Source organism: Pseudophryne corroboree, unplaced genomic scaffold, assembly GCF_028390025.1.
Source record: "Pseudophryne corroboree isolate aPseCor3 unplaced genomic scaffold, aPseCor3.hap2 scaffold_99, whole genome shotgun sequence".
Classification (NCBI taxonomy): domain Eukaryota; kingdom Metazoa; phylum Chordata; class Amphibia; order Anura; family Myobatrachidae; genus Pseudophryne; species Pseudophryne corroboree.
This window is the reverse complement of record NW_026970570.1, coordinates 1,313,904-1,334,359: the sequence shown is the minus strand read 5'-3', so window position 1 is coordinate 1,334,359 and position 20,456 is coordinate 1,313,904. Positions and strand designations below refer to the sequence as shown.

The 20,456-nt window shown below is 43.1% G+C and overlaps 12 non-coding genes across 12 annotated transcripts; 4 read left to right on the top strand and 8 right to left on the bottom strand.

The window, feature by feature from the left end:
• The first annotated feature begins 429 nt into the window (after window positions 1-429).
• LOC135049197 (U1 spliceosomal RNA) lies at window positions 430-593 on the top strand. The gene has a single exon (XR_010240964.1). It is a non-coding gene; the product is annotated as a U1 spliceosomal RNA (small nuclear RNA).
• Window positions 594-745: 152 nt separating this feature from the next.
• Window positions 746-908, top strand: LOC135049603 (U1 spliceosomal RNA). Its single transcript, XR_010241337.1, has one exon. It is a non-coding gene; the product is annotated as a U1 spliceosomal RNA (small nuclear RNA).
• Window positions 909-1,582: 674 nt separating this feature from the next.
• Window positions 1,583-1,746, top strand: LOC135049245 (U1 spliceosomal RNA). The gene has a single exon (XR_010241011.1). It is a non-coding gene; the product is annotated as a U1 spliceosomal RNA (small nuclear RNA).
• A 151-nt stretch (window positions 1,747-1,897) lies between these two features.
• LOC135049399 (U1 spliceosomal RNA) lies at window positions 1,898-2,061 on the top strand. The gene has a single exon (XR_010241156.1). It is a non-coding gene; the product is annotated as a U1 spliceosomal RNA (small nuclear RNA).
• Window positions 2,062-5,230: 3,169 nt separating this feature from the next.
• Window positions 5,231-5,394, bottom strand: LOC135049398 (U1 spliceosomal RNA). The gene has a single exon (XR_010241155.1). It is a non-coding gene; the product is annotated as a U1 spliceosomal RNA (small nuclear RNA).
• A 151-nt stretch (window positions 5,395-5,545) lies between these two features.
• LOC135049244 (U1 spliceosomal RNA) lies at window positions 5,546-5,709 on the bottom strand. Its single transcript, XR_010241010.1, has one exon. It is a non-coding gene; the product is annotated as a U1 spliceosomal RNA (small nuclear RNA).
• A 674-nt stretch (window positions 5,710-6,383) lies between these two features.
• LOC135049542 (U1 spliceosomal RNA) lies at window positions 6,384-6,546 on the bottom strand. The gene has a single exon (XR_010241288.1). It is a non-coding gene; the product is annotated as a U1 spliceosomal RNA (small nuclear RNA).
• Window positions 6,547-6,698: 152 nt separating this feature from the next.
• LOC135049195 (U1 spliceosomal RNA) lies at window positions 6,699-6,862 on the bottom strand. Its single transcript, XR_010240962.1, has one exon. It is a non-coding gene; the product is annotated as a U1 spliceosomal RNA (small nuclear RNA).
• Window positions 6,863-16,682: 9,820 nt separating this feature from the next.
• LOC135049397 (U1 spliceosomal RNA) lies at window positions 16,683-16,846 on the bottom strand. Its single transcript, XR_010241154.1, has one exon. It is a non-coding gene; the product is annotated as a U1 spliceosomal RNA (small nuclear RNA).
• Window positions 16,847-16,997: 151 nt separating this feature from the next.
• Window positions 16,998-17,161, bottom strand: LOC135049243 (U1 spliceosomal RNA). The gene has a single exon (XR_010241009.1). It is a non-coding gene; the product is annotated as a U1 spliceosomal RNA (small nuclear RNA).
• Window positions 17,162-17,835: 674 nt separating this feature from the next.
• On the bottom strand, window positions 17,836-17,998 carry LOC135049541 (U1 spliceosomal RNA). Its single transcript, XR_010241287.1, has one exon. It is a non-coding gene; the product is annotated as a U1 spliceosomal RNA (small nuclear RNA).
• Window positions 17,999-18,150: 152 nt separating this feature from the next.
• Window positions 18,151-18,314, bottom strand: LOC135049194 (U1 spliceosomal RNA). The gene has a single exon (XR_010240961.1). It is a non-coding gene; the product is annotated as a U1 spliceosomal RNA (small nuclear RNA).
• Between the last annotated feature and the right edge of the window lie 2,142 nt (window positions 18,315-20,456).

Genomic DNA, 20,456 nt, shown 5'->3' with positions numbered 1-20,456 from the left:
GTCCGTTTTGGAAGCAGGCTGATGGGCAGCCCAGGATTGCTTCAGTCTGGGCTTGGCAGGTCTGGAAACATGAGCTTGCTTTGGGTATGCCTGACCTTGGGTACGCTTTACCTGGAGGATGAAAGGGCCAAGAAAAGTACTTTTAGCCTTCTGCGTGGTAGGAGTCATACTAGGTAGGCAAGCTGTTTTAGCAGTAGCCAGATCAGCTACAATCTTATTGAGGTCTTCTCCAAAAGGAGATTCAACTGAGGCAGCACAAGGGAACTCTCATCTGGGGACAACAACTGCAGGGAGAACACATATTTTCAGATGAACATGGTAGGGCAGAAGGCTGCCTAATACTGAAGCACCCCCAAACAACAAATCAAATGCAACTTACTTGACAGAGATGTGCCTGAGCAACGGCCCTCCCCAGCCCTATCCCAAATCATACTTATTTTGCATAGGAGATACCATGGTCATGAAGATTGTTCTCCCAGGGTTAGGTTCATTCATTGCATTCTGGGTATGCTGACCCCTGTGATTTCCCCAAATGTGGGAAACTCGACTGCATTATTTGTGGTAGTGGGGGACTGTGTTTGTGCTTTCCTCTGGTCAGCTCTGGTAAAAGTCAGATTTCTTTGTCTCAGATCTTCCTCTAGCCTTTGTCTTCTTTCGAGAGTTCCCTTGTGCTGCCTCAGTTGGATCTCCTTCACTTGACAGGGGGGTGCCCGAGCAGCGACCCTCCCCAGCTCTAGCCCAACTCCTACTTACCTGCCAGGTGAGATACTATGATCATGAAGTTGCTTCTCCCAGGGCAAGGCTCACCTATTGCACTCTGGGTGTGCTGCCCCTGCGATTTCCCCAAATGTGGGAAACTTGACTGCATAATTTGAGTTTTCCCTGGTCGGCTCTCATGTAATTCAGATCTCTTTGTCTCAGGTCTCTCTCCAGCCTAGTTTGCTGTCTGGTTCCACTTCTTTTTTCTTGAGCCCCTCCCTTCTATACCCTTGTGCACTATCCTGACTTCTCCTCCCGTCTGCTTACTTTGTGCCTCCCAATGCACAATGCAAACTACGGGTAGTGCTGCAGGGCCCACACCCTTTTACTTGCTTTACAGAGCAGCTCTGGAGCTGTTACAGTGCCCAGCTGCTGCAAGAAATCAGCTTGAATGCTTCAGGGGCTGGGGAATGGCCAACATGAGCCCCACACCGAAGGAGGGTGGGGGTGCTTAATGCGAACTAGGGGTCATCCAAGCACCACAAAAGGCCTCCATGCCCTGCACGCTCCTTTTCTCTTTTCATATGCAGACGAGGGTTGAAGCCAACTTTGACCCACTGCTTGGATGACATCACCATATTCAAATCCATCTGCTGCAGGCCATCCCCCAGGAATGCTTGCACTAGTTGTTGCATTTGGTTTGTTGTTTGGGGGTGCTTCAGTATTAGGCAGCCTTCTGCCACCCCATGTTCATCTGAAAATATGTGTTCTCCCTGCAGTTGTTGTCCCCAGATGAGAGTTCCCTTGTGCTGCCTCAGTTGAATCTCCTTTACTTGACAGAGATGTGCCTGAGCAACGGCCCTCCCCAGCCCTATCCCAAATCATACTTATTTTGCATAGGAGATACTATTGTCATGAAGATTGTTCTCCCAGGGTGAGGTTCATTCATTGCATTCTGGGTATGCTGACCCCTGTGATTTCCCCAAATGTGGGAAACTCGACTGCATTATTTGTGGTAGTGGTGGACTGTGTTTGTGCTTTCCTCTGGTCAGCTCTGGTAAAAGTCAGATTTCTTTGTCTCAGATCTTCCTCTAGCCTTGTTCTTCTTATGAGAGTTCCCTTGTGCTGCCTCAGTTGGATCTCCTTCACTTGAAAGGTAGTGCCCGAGCAGCGACCCTCCCCAGCTCTAGCCCAACTCCTACTAACCTGCCAGGTGAGATACTATGATCATGAAGGTGCTTCTCCCAGGGCAAGGCTCACCCATTGCACTCTGGGTGTGCTGCCCCTTGCGATTTCCCCAAATGTGGGAAACTTGACTGCATAATTTGTGTTTCCCCTGGACGGCTCTCGTATAATTCAGATCTCTTTGTCTCAGGTCTCTCTCCAGCCTAGTATGCTGTCTGTTTCCACTTCTCTTTTCTTGAGCCCATCCCTTCTATAACCTTGTGCACTATCCTGACTTCTCCTCCCGTCTGCTTACTTTGTGCCTTCCAATGCACAATGCAAACTACAGGTAGTGCTGCAGGGCCCACACCCTTTTACTTGCCTTACAGAGCAGCTCTGGAGCTGTTACAGTACCCAGCTGCTGCAAGAAATCAGCTTGAATGCTTTAGGGGCTGGGGCATGGCCAACATAAGCCCCACACCGAAGGAGGGTGGGGGTGTTTAATGCGAACTAGGGGTCATCCAAGCGTCGCAAAAGGCCGCCATGCCCTGCATATCCCTTTTCTCTTTTCATAAGCAGACGAGGGATGAAGCCAACTTTGACCCACTGCTTGGATGACATCACTTGCTGCCTTTCCAGGTTGACACCAGGAAACATTAACGCCACTGCATCCTTGCTGCTTTCTCATGTGGAAGTCTGTTTAATGTGAAAACAAGGTGATATCTAATTAGCACACAGGTAAGGAATTAAGAAAATCTTTATTTAAGGGTAAGATGTTTCTCACAAAATCGTTGCCCCAATGCATCATTGAAATTCAAGCTGGAAAGATGATTTTAATATATCACTTGTACATTTTGTATTGCTCTTCTGGTGACAATGTAGTTTGTTTTTGTCAATTACCATTTTAATAATCGGGTAAAGAAAATTAAGTGGATTTTTGAAAGAAAACAATACTGTCTATATACTATTAAAACAAATTAAAAAGGTAAAAGTTATTGTACTTTAAGTAAAATAAAAAGAGCAAAAATATCAATCCCAGTTTTGGATTACTTTAATTAACAAAAAAAATGCATATAGCAGAGGATAATTTCAATCTGCCTACCTCTGGGTTATGGACCCAGCATGCTTCCATTACAGTACTCTGCTGCACATGTAAGTGCAAGAGATCCTGAAGCACTCACTCATCATGGGAAAGTACCAATGTGTTTCTTCATTGGTTGATGGAAGAAACATCTTACAAAAACTCTCCAGATTATTGACTATTTAAAGTTTTTCTAGGAAACGTTCTAGATGAATGCTTATTAGCCTTTGTCAGTATGTACTTTCACAAAGTGTCGCTGTAGCGCAATCAGTTAGTGTGTACGGCTATTAACCAAAAAGTTGGTGGTTCAATCCCACCCAGGGACGTAATTGACCTTGTGATCAGATTTTGGTGATATTTAAGTAGACAAGTCAAAATTTCAAACCCTCTCTTATGGTGTAGGGTACCTGGCCTACTCTGATGTAATCAGTTAGATTTGATTAAGTGATTTTATGAAAAAAAACAGCTAGGAAACACAATTTAGCAGTGGGTTGCAGAGAAAAAGAAATATGCTGGCAGAAAAATCCAATTGAGTGATTAAACAGCTCTTCATTTTCTGGCTTTATTTTTATGCTAACAAATTTGTTCTCTGAAAAGAGTCCACAAAGCCAAGTATCTGATTAACACCTTTGTAGGGATGGTTTTTCACCTATTACTAAATTAAACATGCTTCATTGGAAAGGCAGCAATATGCATCCTCATTTCAATATCTACTGAAATAATACAGGTTGACACCAGGAAACATTAACGCCACTGCATCCTTGCTGCTTTCTCATGTGGAAGTCTGTTTAATGTGAAAGCAAGGTGATATCTAATTAGCACACAGGTAAGGAATTAAGAAAATCTTTATTTAAGGGTGAAGAGGTTTCTCACAAAATCGTTGCCCCAATGCATCATTGAAATTCAAGCTGGAAAGATGATTTTAATATATCACTTGTACATTTTGTATTGCTCTTCTGGTGACAATGTAGTTTGTTTTTGTCAATTACCATTTGAATAATAGGGTAAAGAAAATTAAGTGGATTTTTGAAAGAAAACAATACTGTCAATATACTATTAAAACAAATTAAAATAATAAAAGTTATTGTACTTTAAGTAAAAATAAAAGAGCAAAAATATCAATCCCAGTTTTGGATTACTTTAATTAACAAAAAAAAATGCATATAGCAGAGGATAGTTTCAATCTGCCTACCTCTGGGTTATGGGCCCAGCATGCTTCCATTGCAGTACTCTGCTGCACATGTAAGTGCAAGAGATCCTGAAGCACTCACTCATCATGGGAAAGTACCAATGTGTTTCTTCATTGGTTGATGGAAGAAACATCTTACAAAAACTCTCCAGATTATTGACTTTTTAAAGTTTTTCTAGGAAACGTTCTAGATGAATGCTTATTAGCCTTTGTCAGTATATAATTTTGCAATGTGTCTCTGTGGCGCAATCAGTTAGCGTGTTCGGTTATTAACCAAAAGGTTGGTGGTTCAATCCTACCCAGGGACGTAATTTACCTTGTTATCAGATTTTGGTGATCTTTAAGTAGACAAGTCAAAATTTCAAACCCCCTCTTATGGTGTAGGGTACCTGGCCTTCTCTGATGTAATCAGAGTTAGATTTGATTAAGTGATTTTATAAAAGAACAGCTAGGAAGCACAACTTAGCAGTGGGTTGCAGAGAAAAAGAAATACGCTTGCAGAAAAATCCAATTGAGTGATTAAACAGCTCTTCATTTTCTGGCTTTATTTTTATGCTAACAAATTTGTTCTCTGAAAAGTGTCCACAAAGCCAAGTATCTGATTAACACCTTTGTAGGGATGGTTTTTCACCTATTACTAAATTAAACTTGCTTCATTGGAAAGGCAGCAAGTGATGTCATCCAAGCAGTGGGTCAAAGTTGGCTTCATCCCTCGTCTGCTTATGAAAAGAGAAAAGGGATATGCAGGGCATGGCGGCCTTTTGCGACGCTTGGATGACCCCTAGTTCGCATTAAACACCCCCACCCTCCTTCGGTGTGGGGCTTATGTTGGCCATGCCCCAGCCCCTAAAGCATTCAAGCTGATTTCTTGCAGCAGCTGGGTACTGTAACAGCTCCAGAGCTGCTCTGTAAGGCAAGTAAAAGGGTGTGGGCCCTGCAGCACTACCTGTAGTTTGCATTGTGCATTGGAAGGCACAAAGTAAGCAGACGGGAGGAGAAGTCAGGATAGTGCACAAGGTTATAGAAGGGATGGGCTCAAGAAAAGAGAAGTGGAAACAGACAGCATACTAGGCTGGAGAGAGACCTGAGACAAAGAGATCTGAATTATACGAGAGCCGTCCAGGGGAAACACAAATTATGCAGTCAAGTTTCCCACATTTGGGGAAATCGCAAGGGGCAGCACACCCAGAGTGCAATGGGTGAGCCTTGCCCTGGGAGAAGCACCTTCATGATCATAGTATCTCACCTGGCAGGTTAGTAGGAGTTGGGCTAGAGCTGGGGAGGGTCGCTGCTCGGGCACTACCTTTCAAGTGAAGGAGATCCAACTGAGGCAGCACAAGGGAACTCTCAAAAGAAGAACAAGGCTAGAGGAAGATCTGAGACAAAGAAATCTGACTTTTACCAGAGCTGACCAGAGGAAAGCACAAACACAGTCCACCACTACCACAAATAATGCAGTCGAGTTTCCCACATTTGGGGAAATCACAGGGGTCAGCATACCCAGAATGCAATGAATGAACCTCACCCTGGGAGAACAATCTTCATGACAATAGTATCTCCTATGCAAAATAAGTATGATTTGGGATAGGGCTGGGGAGGGCCGTTGCTCAGGCACATCTCTGTCAAGTAAAGGAGATTCAACTGAGGCAGCACAAGGGAACTCTCATCTGGGGACAACAACTGCAGGGAGAACACATATTTTCAGATGAACATGGGGTGGCAGAAGGCTGCCTAATACTGAAGCACCCCCAAACAACAAACCAAATGCAACAACTAGTGCAAGCATTCCTGGGGGATGGCCTGCAGCAGATGGATTTGAATATGGTGATGTCATCCAAGCAGTGGGTCAAAGTTGGCTTCAACCCTCGTCTGCATATGAAAAGAGAAAAGGAGCGTGCAGGGCATGGAGGCCTTTTGTGGTGCTTGGATGACCCCTAGTTCGCATTAAGCACCCCCACCCTCCTTCGGTGTGGGGCTCATGTTGGCCATTCCCCAGCCCCTGAAGCATTCAAGCTGATTTCTTGCAGCAGCTGGGCACTGTAACAGCTCCAGAGCTGCTCTGTAAAGCAAGTAAAAGGGTGTGGGCCCTGCAGCACTACCCGTAGTTTGCATTGTGCATTGGGAGGCACAAAGTAAGCAGACGGGAGGAGAAGTCAGGATAGTGCACAAGGGTATAGAAGGGAGGGGCTCAAGAAAAAAGAAGTGGAACCAGACAGCAAACTAGGCTGGAGAGAGACCTGAGACAAAGAGATCTGAATTACATGAGAGCCGACCAGGGAAAACTCAAATTATGCAGTCAAGTTTCCCACATTTGGGGAAATCGCAGGGGCAGCACACCCAGAGTGCAATGGGTGAGCCTTGCCCTGGGAGAAGCAACTTCATGATCATAGTATCTCACCTGGCAGGTAAGTAGGAGTTGGGCTAGAGCTGGGGAGGGTCGCTGCTCGGGCACCCCCCTGTCAAGTGAAGGAGATCCAACTGAGGCAGCACAAGGGAACTCTCGAAAGAAGACAAAGGCTAGAGGAAGATCTGAGACAAAGAAATCTGACTTTTACCAGAGCTGACCAGAGGAAAGCACAAACACAGTCCCCCACTACCACAAATAATGCAGTCGAGTTTCCCACATTTGGGGAAATCACAGGGGTCAGCATACCCAGAATGCAATGAATGAACCTAACCCTGGGAGAACAATCTTCATGACCATGGTATCTCCTATGCAAAATAAGTATGATTTGGGATAGGGCTGGGGAGGGCCGTTGCTCAGGCACATCTCTGTCAAGTAAGTTGCATTTGATTTGTTGTTTGGGGGTGCTTCAGTATTAGGCAGCCTTCTGCCCTACCATGTTCATCTGAAAATATGTGTTCTCCCTGCAGTTGTTGTCCCCAGATGAGAGTTCCCTTGTGCTGCCTCAGTTGAATCTCCTTTTGGAGAAGACCTCAATAAGATTGTAGCTGATCTGGCTACTGCTAAAACAGCTTGCCTACCTAGTATGACTCCTACCACGCAGAAGGCTAAAAGTACTTTTCTTGGCCCTTTCATCCTCCAGGTAAAGCGTACCCAAGGTCAGGCATACCCAAAGCAAGCTCATGTTTCCAGACCTGCCAAGCCCAGACTGAAGCAATCCTGGGCTGCCCATCAGCCTGCTTCCAAAACGGACAAGCCTGCCGCATGACGGTGCAGGCCTCCCTCTGGGGGATCCCAGGGTGGGGGGCCCGACTTCTAGGTTTGGCAAAGAAAGGTATAATTCTAAGCTAGAGAATTCTGTTTGGAGCTCACCTTGTACTTTGTGAAGAAATAATCAGCATTGTGGCTGAGCAGATACATGTAGTGTGTGGCTGCAAACTGCATGGATCTGCTGCGTTGTAATGCTGATTCTTTTTTTTTGCAAAGTACCAATAGCTTCATATAATGTTCACAATTTTTATGCAGGATCAAATAGCTCAATAGGTAGGGTGTTTGATTAGAATTCAACAGGTTATAGGTTTGAATCCTGGGTATGGTAGTTTGAGATGTGTTATTTAATAAAGTATGTTGTTCTGACTGCCGGCATCCTATCACCTGGGATATCATACTAAATAAATGGAGTTGATAAAAAAATTTTTTTTTTTTTTAACTAGGGACAATTTCCAGATACTTCTCTTTATAACTGAGATTGCCCCCTGGAACTTCACATCAGTTGACAACTATGCATGAGTGGGCAGTGCTTGCCCTGGATCTGTCCACCCATTTATGTGCCGCCATAAAATAAAGCATGACTAACAGTTATCCTGGGCGTACACTACACAATTATCTGTCAGGCTATCTATCCAGTCTGGATGGATGGAATGAAAATCTGGTAATGTATAGGAGCAAATGTCAATTAACCATTTGCTCCCAAACACTAGAAAAGTGGTCAAAAATGGTCATTACACAAATTGGTTAAACCCAAAATTTAACCAATTTGTTTAGGGGACCATTTTTGTCCATTTTTTAGTGTTTGAGAGTAAATCGTTGATGGTCATTTGCTAACATAGATAACCGGATTTCTATTCCAACCAGCCAGTGTTGGAGAGATGGTCTGCCAGATTACATAATGCATACCAGAGCCATAACTAGACTTTTTGGTGCCCTGTGACAGAGAATTATATGCCCTCCCCCCCATTTTTGCAATATGGACAAAAGGCGCATGCCTTGTGGGGAAGGGGCATAACAAGATTGGTCTCAGAGAAAGCACATGAGATATGAAGATATATCTAGTATACTTGACACTCAATGGTTTGTGGTATTGCAGGGGTGCCCTCCTTAAATGCATATACAGTCACACATGGCATGTTTGTGTAAATGGCATATCAGCAGTCAGCACTAACTGGTGACATGCCATTTGTACAAGTAAGCCATGTGTGACTAATATATAAACATACTTTATTAAATAACACCTCAAACTATCATACCCAGGATTCAAACCTATAACCTGTTAAATTCTAATCAAACACCCTACCCATTGAGCTACTTGATCCTGCATCTATTCTAACCTCCAAAAACAGATTCAGTTGCATTTTCCAGCGTGTTTTGTTTGCGCCTTTGCAAATGTCTTACATCGACAAACTTATTTAGTACTATTTTGCAAATAGGGTTACATTGTCGCAACATTGTGTTCCCTAATTGCTTGATTTTTTAAATGCAAAAATTGATAAAGACACCTGATAATTGCTCTGTGGAGTCTTCTTTTGTGTCTACTTCTTATCTACATTTAATTCCCTACCTATAATCAAGGCATTTTTAAATGCTGGGTGCTGCCAGGACGTGAGGCCTACCTAGTCTTTAGATCTGAATTTGAATGTACTTGTGAACTAACTTAATTTCCTACTTCTAAACTCATTCCTAAATTCACTACTTACATTAATCCTGTAGTTGGGCATTTTGAGCCTTCAATTGTGGGCATTGTTTTGTGTCCAGACCAGCAGCTGGTGGTGTGCATTTGCTGGAAAGGCATCGAAGACCTCCGATATGCTGCATCTCCTGATGTGTGTCTGCCTCAAGTGGCTGTCAGCAAATGCATGCTAGACACCCCATTCCAAGCTGATTGTGACATCACGGAACATACATCATAGAACAGGCATGCTAGAACATGGGTCTTCAACCTGCGACCCTCCAGCTGCTGTGGAACTACATATCCCAGCATGCCCTGCCTCAGTTTTAGCATACCTTAATAGCAAAACTGTGGCAGGGCATGCTGGGATGTGTAGTTTCACAGCAGCTGGAGGGCCACAGGATGAAGACCCATGTGCTAGAACCAAACCGCAGGTACATTGAATGCTAGCAAGCTGAATGTTTAAATCCTTTTTGTTCCGCAGCATTCCAATGCGGAAGATTCCATGGAACCAGAGATTATTCCATTGAGAAGGACATGCTGCCTGGATGACTGCACTGTGCAAATTAAATCACGGAGCCAGTTGGCTTGTGGGTGGCTCTGGTGACTGGGTGGTTGGGTGGGCGGTGTGTCGGAGGTGGAGCACATGCAAATGAATGTGTATCATCCAGCTAGTGAGAGAGAAAACTCATGCAGGAGTGTGCCTGCTTGTCAGTGAGTTATGCACCTTGCCAGACGTCAAATCTACATGGAGCAACTGGAGGGGACAAGAGCAGGTTTGGAAAATATACACAGAAGAGCATATATGCTGGCGCATTCTCCATGATTGTGTCAGCTTATGTTTTGGTGCACTGCACTTTCCTCCACTAAGTTTTAGCCATTTTGTTTAAACGCAAGTGTAGTTGCTTCTCGCTCTTTTGGCTGTGATATTGTATTGTGGTTGAAGAGTCTGCTGGAGGGATTGTTTTCTTCATTGGCGAGAGACTGAAGATATTCCAGGATGGAAGGCTTGGGAACACTATCCGTTTTTCAGTTGTGGAAGAGTTGAAAGACCGGATTGGACTACATTCTATAGTAAAGGGTATCTTTGTATTTATTAATCCTCCCTTTATATGTGTCTGTCTTTCAATAAAGCTTTGGGCTTGTGATTCCGTCACCCTCTTACACTCCACACCCATAGCCTTATTAACTATTGTATTGTTTAAATGTATAGTGCAGTTCATGATTTATAGTGTAGGCTGACCTGTACTGTAGTTCTTGAACTGTACTATACCGACAGCATTTGTATTGTGTTTTGGCTGTGCTGCAACACAGTACTTATGTGTGTAATGTTTATGTATGTTTTTTTGCTTCTTTATGTCAATAAAGACTGCTTTTTCAATCCAATATCTGAAAACAATCAATGTTTATCTTTGATGGCAATAGAAGTGGTATGATATTTGCTGCTTTTGAAAGGCAATATCTGATATGTCCCCTATCTGGGAACCATATATTAAATGGCTTTTCAGAAAAGGGAGATGGGAGAAGAGCTTTCAGTACTTGTAGGACCGATGCACATTTCCTATTCTAGCCTCCAAAAACAGATTCAGTTGCATTTTCCAGCGTGTTTTGGATGCGCCTTTGCAAATGTCTTACATCGACAAACTTATTTAGTACTATTTTGCAAATAGGGTTACATTGTTGCAACATTGTGTTCCCTAATTGCTTGATTTTTTAAATGCAACAATTGATAAAAACACCTGATAACTGCTCTGCGGAGTCTTATTTTGTGTCTACTTCTTATCTACATTTAATTCCGTACCTCTAATCAAGGCATTTTTAAATGCTGGCGGCTGCCAGGACGTGAGGCCTACCTAGACTTTAGATCTGAATTTGAATGTACTTGTGAACTAACTTAATTTCCTACTTCTAAATTCATTCCTAAATTCACTACTTACATGAATCCTGTAGTTGGGCATTTTGGGACTTCGATTGTGGGCATTGTTTTGTGTCCAGACCAGCAGCAGGTGGTGTGCATTTGCTGGAAAGGCATCAAAGACCTCCGATATGCTGCATCTCCTGATGTGTGTCTCCCTCAAGTGGCTGTCAGCAAATGCCTGCTAGACACCCCATTCCAAGCTGATTGTGACATCACGGAACATGCATCATAGAACAGGCATGCTAAAACATGGGTCTTCAACCTGCGACCCTCCAGCTGCTGTGGAACTACACATCCCAGCATGCCCTGCCTCAGTTTTAGCATACCTTATAGCAAAACTGTGGCAGGGCGTGCTGGGATGTGTAGTTTCACAGCAGCTGGAGGGCCACAGGATGAAGACCCATGTGCTAGAGCCAAGCCGCAGGTACATTGAATGCTAGCAAGCTGAATATTTAAATCCTTTTTGTTCCGCAGCATTCCAATGCGGAAGATTCCATGGAACCAGAGATCCTTCCATTGAGAAGGACATGCTGCCTGGATGACTACACTGTGCAAATTAAATCACGGAGCCAGTTGGTTTGTGGGTGGCTCTGGTGACTGGGTGGTTGGGTGGGTGGTGTGTCGGAGGTGGAGCACATGCAAATGATTGTGTATCATCCAGCTAGTGAGAGTGAAAACTCATGCAGGAGTGTGCCTGCTTGTCAGTGGGTTATGCACCTTGCCAGACGTTAAATCTACATAGAGCAGCTGGAGGGGACAAGAGCATGATTGCAAAATATAGATAGAAGAGCATATATGCTGGCGCATTCTCCATGATTGTGTCAGCTTATGTTTTGGTGCACTGCACTTTCCTCCACTAAGTTTTAGCCATTTTTGTTAAGCTCAAGTGTAGTTGCTTCTCGGCCTTTTGGCTGTGATCTTGTATTGTGGTTGAAGGGTCTGCTGGAGGGAGGGATTGCTTTCTTCATTGGCGAAAGACCAAAGATATTCCAGGATGGAAGGCTTGGGAACACTATCTGTTTTTCAGTTGTGGAAGAGCACAGAGGTCGGATTGGACTACATTCTATAGTAAAGGATGTCTTTCTATTTATTAAACCTCCCCTTATATGTGTCAGTCTTTCAATAAAGCTTCGGGCTTGTGATTCCCTCACCCTCTTACACTCCACACCCATAGCCTTATTAACTGTTGTATTATTGTACAGTTTAAATGTATAGTGCAGTTCATGATTTATAGTGTAGGCTGGCCTGTGCTGTAGTTCTTGAACTGTACTATACCATCAGCATTTCTATTGTGTTTTGGCTGTGCCGCAACGCGGTACTTATGTGTGTAATGTTTATGTATGTTTTTTTGCTTCTTTATGTGCATCGGTCCTACAAGTAATGAAAGCTCTTCTCCCATCTCCCTTTTCTGAAAAGCCATTTAATATATGGTTCCCAGATAGGGGACATATCAGATATTGGATTTCAAAAGCATCAAATATCATACCACTTTTATTGCCATCAAAGATAAACATTGATTGTTTTCAGATATTGGCTTGAAAAAGCAGTCTTTATTGACATAAAAAAAAAACATACATAAACATTGCACACATAAATACAGTGTTGCAGCACAGCCAAAACACAATACAAATGCTGACGGTATAGTACAGTTCAAGAACTACAGCACAGGCCAGTCTACACTATAAATCATGAACTGCACTATACATTTAAAGTATACAATAATACAACAGTTAATAAGGCTATGGGTGTGGAGTGTAAGAGGGTGAGGGATTCACAAAACCGAAGCTTTATTGTAACACAGACACATATAAGGGGAGGGTCAATAAATAGAAAGATATCCTTTACTATAGAATGTAGTCCAATCCGACCTCTGTGCTCTTCCACAACTGAAAAACAGATAGTGTTCCCAAGCCTTCCATCCTGGAATATCTTTGGTCTTTCGCCAATGAAGAAAACAATCCCTCCCTCCAGCAGACCCTTCAACCACGATACAAGATCACAGCCAAAAGGCCGAGAAGCAACTACACTTGAGCTTAACAAAAATGGCTAAAACTTAGTGGAGGAAAGTGCAGTGCACCAAAACATAAGCTGACACAATCATGGAGAATGCGCCAGCATATATGCTCTTCTATCTATATTTTGCAAACCTGCTCTTGTCCCCTCCAGCTGCTCTATGTAGATTTAACGTCTGGCAAGGTGCATAACCCACTGACAAGCAGGAACACTCCTGCATGAGTTTTCTCTCTCACTAGCTGGATGATACACAATCATTTGCATGCGCTCCACTTCCGACACACCACCCACCCAACCACCCAGTCACCAGAGCCACCCACAAGCCAACTGGCTCCGTGATTTAATTTGCACAGTGTAGTCATCCAGGCAGCATGTCCTTCTCAATGGAAGGATCTCTGGTTCCATGGAATCTTCCGCATTGGAATGCTGCGGAACAAAAAGGATTTAAATATTCAGCTTGCTAGCATTCAATGTACCTGCGGCTTGGCTCTAGCACATGGGTCTTCATCCTGTGGCCCTCCAGCTGCTGTGAAACTACACATCCCAGCATGCCCTGCCACAGTTTTGCTATTAAGGTATGCTAAAACTGAGGCAGGGCATGCTGGGATGTGTAGTTCCACAGCAGCTGGAGGGTCGCAGGTTGAAGACCCATGTTTTAGCATGCCTGTTCTATGATGCATGTTCCATGATGTCACAATCAGCTTGGAATGGGGTGTCTAGCAGGCATTTGCTGACAGCCACTTGAGGGAGACACACATCAGGAGATGCAGCATATCGGAGGTCTTCGATGCCTTTCCAGCAAATGCACACCACCTGCTGCTGGTCTGGACACAAAACAATGCCCACAATCGAAGTCCCAAAATGCCCAACTACAGGATTCATGTAAGTAGTGAATTTAGGAATGAATTTAGAAGTAGGAAATTAAGTTAGTTCACAAGTACATTCAAATTCAGATCTAAAGACTAAACACAAAACACAAAATAAGACTCCACAGAGCAATTATCAGGTGTCTTTATCAATTGTTGCATTTAAAAAATCAAGCAATTAGGGAACACAATGTTGCGACAATGTAACCCTATTTGCAAAATAGTACTAAATAAGTTTGTCGATGTAAGACATTTGCAAAGGCGCAAACAAAACACGCTGGAAAATGCAACTGAATCTGTTTTTGGAGGTTAGAAAAGATGCAGGATCAAGTAGCTCCATGGGTAGGGTGTTTGATTAGAATTCAACAGGTTATAGGTTTGAATCCTGGGTATGATAGTTTGAGGTGTTATTTAATAAAGCATGTTTATATATTAGTCACACATGGCTTACTTGTACAAATGGCATGTCACCAGTTAGTGCTGACTGCTGATATGCCATTTGCACTAAAACAAATTAAAATGGTAAAAGTTATTGTACTTTAAGTAAAAATAAAAGCTAAAATATCAATCCCAGTTTTGGATTACTTTAATGAACAAAAAAAAAATGCATATAGCAAAGGATAGTTTCAATCTGCCTACCTCTGGGTTATGGACCCAGCATGCTTCCATTACAGTACTCTGCTGCACATGTAAGTGCAAGAGATCCTGAAGCACTCACTTATCATGGGAAAGTACCAATGTGTTTCTTCATTGGTTGATGGAAGAAACATCTTACAAAAACTCTCCACATTATTGACTTTTTAAAATGTTTCTAGGAATCGTTCTAGATGAATGCTTATTAGCCTTTGTCAGTATGGACTTTTACAAAGTGTTGCTGTGGCGCAATCAGTTACTGTGTAAGGCTATTAACCAAAAGGTTGGTGGTTCAATCCCACCCAGGGACGTAATTGACCTTGTTATCAGATTTTGGTGATCTTTATGTAGACAAGTGAAAATTTCAAACCCCCTCTTATGGTGTAGGGTACCTGGCCTTCTCTGATGTAATCAGAGTTAGATTTGATTCAGTGATTTTATAAAAACAGCTAGGAAGCACAATAAGGCAGTGGGTTGCAGAGAAAAAGAAATATGCTGGCAAAAAAATCCAATTGAGTGATTAAACAGCTTTTCATTTTCTGGCTTTATTTTTATGCTAACAAATTTGTTCTCTGAAAAGTGTCCACAAAGCCAAGTTTCTGATTAACACATTTGTAGGGATGGTTTTTAACCTATTACTAAATTAAACTTGCTTCATTGGAAAGGCAGCAAGATGCATCCTCATTTCAATATCTACTGAAATAATACAGGTTGACACCAGGAAACATTAACGCCACTGCATCCTTTGTGCTTTCTCATGTGGAAGTCTGTTTAATGTGAAAACAAGGTGATATCTAATTAGCACACAGGTAAGGAATTAAGAAAATCTTTATTTAAGGGTGAAGATGTTTCTCACAAAATCGTTGCCCCAATGCATCATTGAAATTCAAGCTGGAAAGATGATTTTAATATATCACTTGTACATTTTGTATTGCTCTTCTGGTGACAATGTAGTTTGTTTTTGTCAATTACCATTTTAATAATCGGGTAAAGAAAATTAAGTGGATTTTTGAAAGAAAACAATACTGTCAATATACTATTAAAACAAATGAAAATGGTAAAAGTTATTGTACTTTAAGTAAAAATAAAAGAGCAAAAATATCAATCCCAGTTTTGGATTACTTTAATTAACAAAAAAAAAACGCATATAGCAGAGGATAGTTTCAATCTGCCTACCTCTGGGCTATGGACCCAGCATGCTTCCATTGCAGTACTCTGCTGCACATGTAAGTGCAAGAGATCCTGAAGCACTCACTCATCATGGGAAAGTACCAATGCGTTTCTTCATTGGTTGATGGAAGAAACATCTTACAAAAACTCTCCAGATTATTGACTTTTTAAAGTTTTCTAGGAAACGTTCTAGATGAATGCTTATTAACCTTTGTCAGTATGTACTTTTGCAAAGTGTCTCGGTGGTGCAATCGGTTAGTGTGTTTGGTTATTAACCAAAGGGTTGGTGGTTCAATCCCACCCAGGGATGTTATTGACCTTGTCATCAGATTTTGGTGATCTTTAAGTAGACAAGTCAAAATTTCAAACCCCCTCTTATGGTGTAGGGTACCTGGCCTTCTCTGATGTAATCAGAGTTAGATTTGATTAAGTGATTTTATAAAAGAACAGCTAGGAAGCACAACTTAGCAGTGGGTTGCAGAGAAAAAGAAATACGCTTGCAGAAAAATCCAATTGAGTGATTAAACAGCTCTTCATTTTCTGGCTTTATTTTTATGCTAACTAATTTGTTCTCTGAAAAGTGTCCACAAAGCCAAGTATCTGATTAACACCTTTGTAGGGATGGTTTTTCACCTATTACTAAATTAAACTTGCTTCATTGGAAAGGCAGCAAGTGATGTCATCCAAGCAGTGGGTCAAAGTTGGCTTCAACCCTCGTCTGCTTATGAAAAGAGAAAAGGGATATGCAGGGCATGGCGGCCTTTTGCGACGCTTGGATGACCCCTAGTTCGCATTAAACACCCCCACCCTCCTTCGGTGTGGGGCTCATGTTGGCCATGCCCCAGCCCCTGAAGCATTCAAGCTGATTTCTTGCAGCAGCTGGGTACTGTAACAGCTCCAGAGCTGCTCTGTAAGGCAAGTAAAAGGGTGTGGGCCCTGCAGCACTACCTGTAGTTTGCATTGTGCATTGGAAGGCACAAAGTAAGCAGACGGGAGGAGAAGTCAGGATAGTGCACAAGGTTATAGAAGGGAGGGGCTCAAGAAAAGAGAAGTGGAAACAGACAGCATACTAGGCTGGAGAGAGACCTGAGACAAAGAGATCTGAATTATACGAGAGCCGTCCAGGGGAAACACAAATTATGCAGTCAAGTTTCCCACATTTGGGGAAATCGCAAGGGGCAGCACACCCAGAGTGCAATGGGTGAGCCTTGCCCTGGGAGAAGCACCTTCATGATCATAGTATCTCACCTGGCAGGTTAGTAGGAGTTGGGCTAGAGCTGGGGAGGGTCGCTGCTCGGGCACTACCTTTCAAGTGAAGGAGATCCAACTGAGGCAGCACAAGGGAACTCTCAAAAGAAGAACAAGGCTAGAGGAAGATCTGAGACAAAGAAATCTGACTTTTACCAGAGCTGACCAGAGGAAAGCACAAACACAGTCCACCACTACCACAAATAATGCAGTCGAGTTTCCCACATTTGGGGAAATCACAGGGGTCAGCATACCCAGAATGCAATGAATGAACCTCACCCTGGGAGAACAATCTTCATGACAATAGTATCTCCTATGCAAAATAAGTATGATTTGGGATAGGGCTGGGGAGGGCCGTTGCTCAGGCACATCTCTGTCAAGTAAAGGAGATTCAACTGAGGCAGCACAAGGGAACTCTCATCTGGGGACAACAACTGCAGGGAGAACACATATTTTCAGATGAACATGGGGTGGCAGAAGGCTGCCTAATACTGAAGCACCCCCAAACAACAAACCAAATGCAACAACTAGTGCAAGCATTCCTGGGGGATGGCCTGCAGCAGATGGATTTGAATATGGTGATGTCATCCAAGCAGTGGGTCAAAGTTGGCTTCAACCCTCGTCTGCATATGAAAAGAGAAAAGGAGCGTGCAGGGCATGGAGGCCTTTTGTGGTGCTTGGATGACCCCTAGTTCGCATTAAGCACCCCCACCCTCCTTCGGTGTGGGGCTCATGTTGGCCATTCCCCAGCCCCTGAAGCATTCAAGCTGATTTCTTGCAGCAGCTGGGCACTGTAACAGCTCCAGAGCTGCTCTGTAAAGCAAGTAAAAGGGTGTGGGCCCTGCAGCACTACCCGTAGTTTGCATTGTGCATTGGGAGGCACAAAGTAAGCAGACGGGAGGAGAAGTCAGGATAGTGCACAAGGGTATAGAAGGGAGGGGCTCAAGAAAAAAGAAGTGGAACCAGACAGCAAACTAGGCTGGAGAGAGACCTGAGACAAAGAGATCTGAATTACATGAGAGCCGACCAGGGAAAACTCAAATTATGCAGTCAAGTTTCCCACATTTGGGGAAATCGCAGGGGCAGCACACCCAGAGTGCAATGGGTGAGCCTTGCCCTGGGAGAAGCAACTTCATGATCATAGTATCTCACCTGGCAGGTAAGTAGGAGTTGGGCTAGAGCTGGGGAGGGTCGCTGCTCGGGCACCCCCCTGTCAAGTGAAGGAGATCCAACTGAGGCAGCACAAGGGAACTCTCGAAAGAAGACAAAGGCTAGAGGAAGATCTGAGACAAAGAAATCTGACTTTTACCAGAGCTGACCAGAGGAAAGCACAAACACAGTCCCCCACTACCACAAATAATGCAGTCGAGTTTCCCACATTTGGGGAAATCACAGGGGTCAGCATACCCAGAATGCAATGAATGAACCTAACCCTGGGAGAACAATCTTCATGACCATGGTATCTCCTATGCAAAATAAGTATGATTTGGGATAGGGCTGGGGAGGGCCGTTGCTCAGGCACATCTCTGTCAAGTAAGTTGCATTTGATTTGTTGTTTGGGGGTGCTTCAGTATTAGGCAGCCTTCTGCCCTACCATGTTCATCTGAAAATATGTGTTCTCCCTGCAGTTGTTGTCCCCAGATGAGAGTTCCCTTGTGCTGCCTCAGTTGAATCTCCTTTTGGAGAAGACCTCAATAAGATTGTAGCTGATCTGGCTACTGCTAAAACAGCTTGCCTACCTAGTATGACTCCTACCACGCAGAAGGCTAAAAGTACTTTTCTTGGCCCTTTCATCCTCCAGGTAAAGCGTACCCAAGGTCAGGCATACCCAAAGCAAGCTCATGTTTCCAGACCTGCCAAGCCCAGACTGAAGCAATCCTGGGCTGCCCATCAGCCTGCTTCCAAAACGGACAAGCCTGCCGCATGACGGTGCAGGCCTCCCTCTGGGGGATCCCAGGGTGGGGGGCCCGACTTCTAGGTTTGGCAAAGAAAGGTATAATTCTAAGCTAGAGAATTCTGTTTGGAGCTCACCTTGTACTTTGTGAAGAAATAATCAGCATTGTGGCTGAGCAGATACATGTAGTGTGTGGCTGCAAACTGCATGGATCTGCTGCGTTGTAATGCTGATTCTTTTTTTTTGCAAAGTACCAATAGCTTCATATAATGTTCACAATTTTTATGCAGGATCAAATAGCTCAATAGGTAGGGTGTTTGATTAGAATTCAACAGGTTATAGGTTTGAATCCTGGGTATGGTAGTTTGAGATGTGTTATTTAATAAAGTATGTTGTTCTGACTGCCGGCATCCTATCACCTGGGATATCATACTAAATAAATGGAGTTGATCAAATTTTTTTTTTTTTTTTAACTAGGGACAATTTCCAGATACTTCCCTTTATAACTGAGATTGCCCCCTGGAACTTCACATCAGTTGACAACTATGCATGAGTGGGCAGTGCTTGCCCTGGATCTGTCCACCCATTTATGTGCCGCCATAAAATAAAGCATGACTAACAGTTATCCTGGGCGTACACTACACAATTATCTGTCAGGCTATCTATCCAGTCTGGATGGTTGGAATGAAAATCTGGTAATGTATAGGAGCAAATGTCAATTAACCATTTGCTCCCAAACACTAGAAAAGTGGTCAAAAATGGTCATTACACAAATTGGTTAAACCCAAAATTTAACCAATTTGTTTAGGGGACCATTTTTGTCCATTTTTTAGTGTTTGAGAGTAAATCGTTGATGGTCATTTGCTCACATAGATAACCGGATTTCTATTCCAACCAGCCAGTGTTGGAGAGATGGTCTGCCAGATTACATAATGCATACCAGAGCCATAACTAGACTTTTTGGTGCCCTGTGACAGAGAATTATATGCCCTCCCCCCCATTTTTGCAATATGGACAAAAGGCGCATGCCTTGTGGGGAAGGGGCATAACAAGATTGGTCTCAGAGAAAGCACATGAGATATGAAGATATATCTAGTATACTTGACACTCAATGGTTTGTGGTATTGCAGGGGTGCCCTCCTTAAATGCATATACAGTCACACATGGCATGTTTGTGTAAATGGCATATCAGCAGTCAGCACTAACTGGTGACATGCCATTTGTACAAGTAAGCCATGTGTGACTAATATATAAACATACTTTATTAAATAACACCTCAAACTATCATACCCAGGATTCAAACCTAAAACCTGTTAAATTCTAATCAAACACCCTACCCATTGAGCTACTTGATCCTGCATCTATTCTAACCTCCAAAAACAGATTCAGTTGCATTTTCCAGCGTGTTTTGTTTGCGCCTTTGCAAATGTCTTACATCGACAAACTTATTTAGTACTATTTTGCAAATAGGGTTACATTGTCGCAACATTGTGTTCCCTAATTGCTTGATTTTTTAAATGCAAAAATTGATAAAGACACCTGATAATTGCTCTGTGGAGTCTTCTTTTGTGTCTACTTCTTATCTACATTTAATTCCCTACCTATAATCAAGGCATTTTTAAATGCTGGGTGCTGCCAGGACGTGAGGCCTACCTAGTCTTTAGATCTGAATTTGAATGTACTTGTGAACTAACTTAATTTCCTACTTCTAAATTCATTCCTAAATTCACT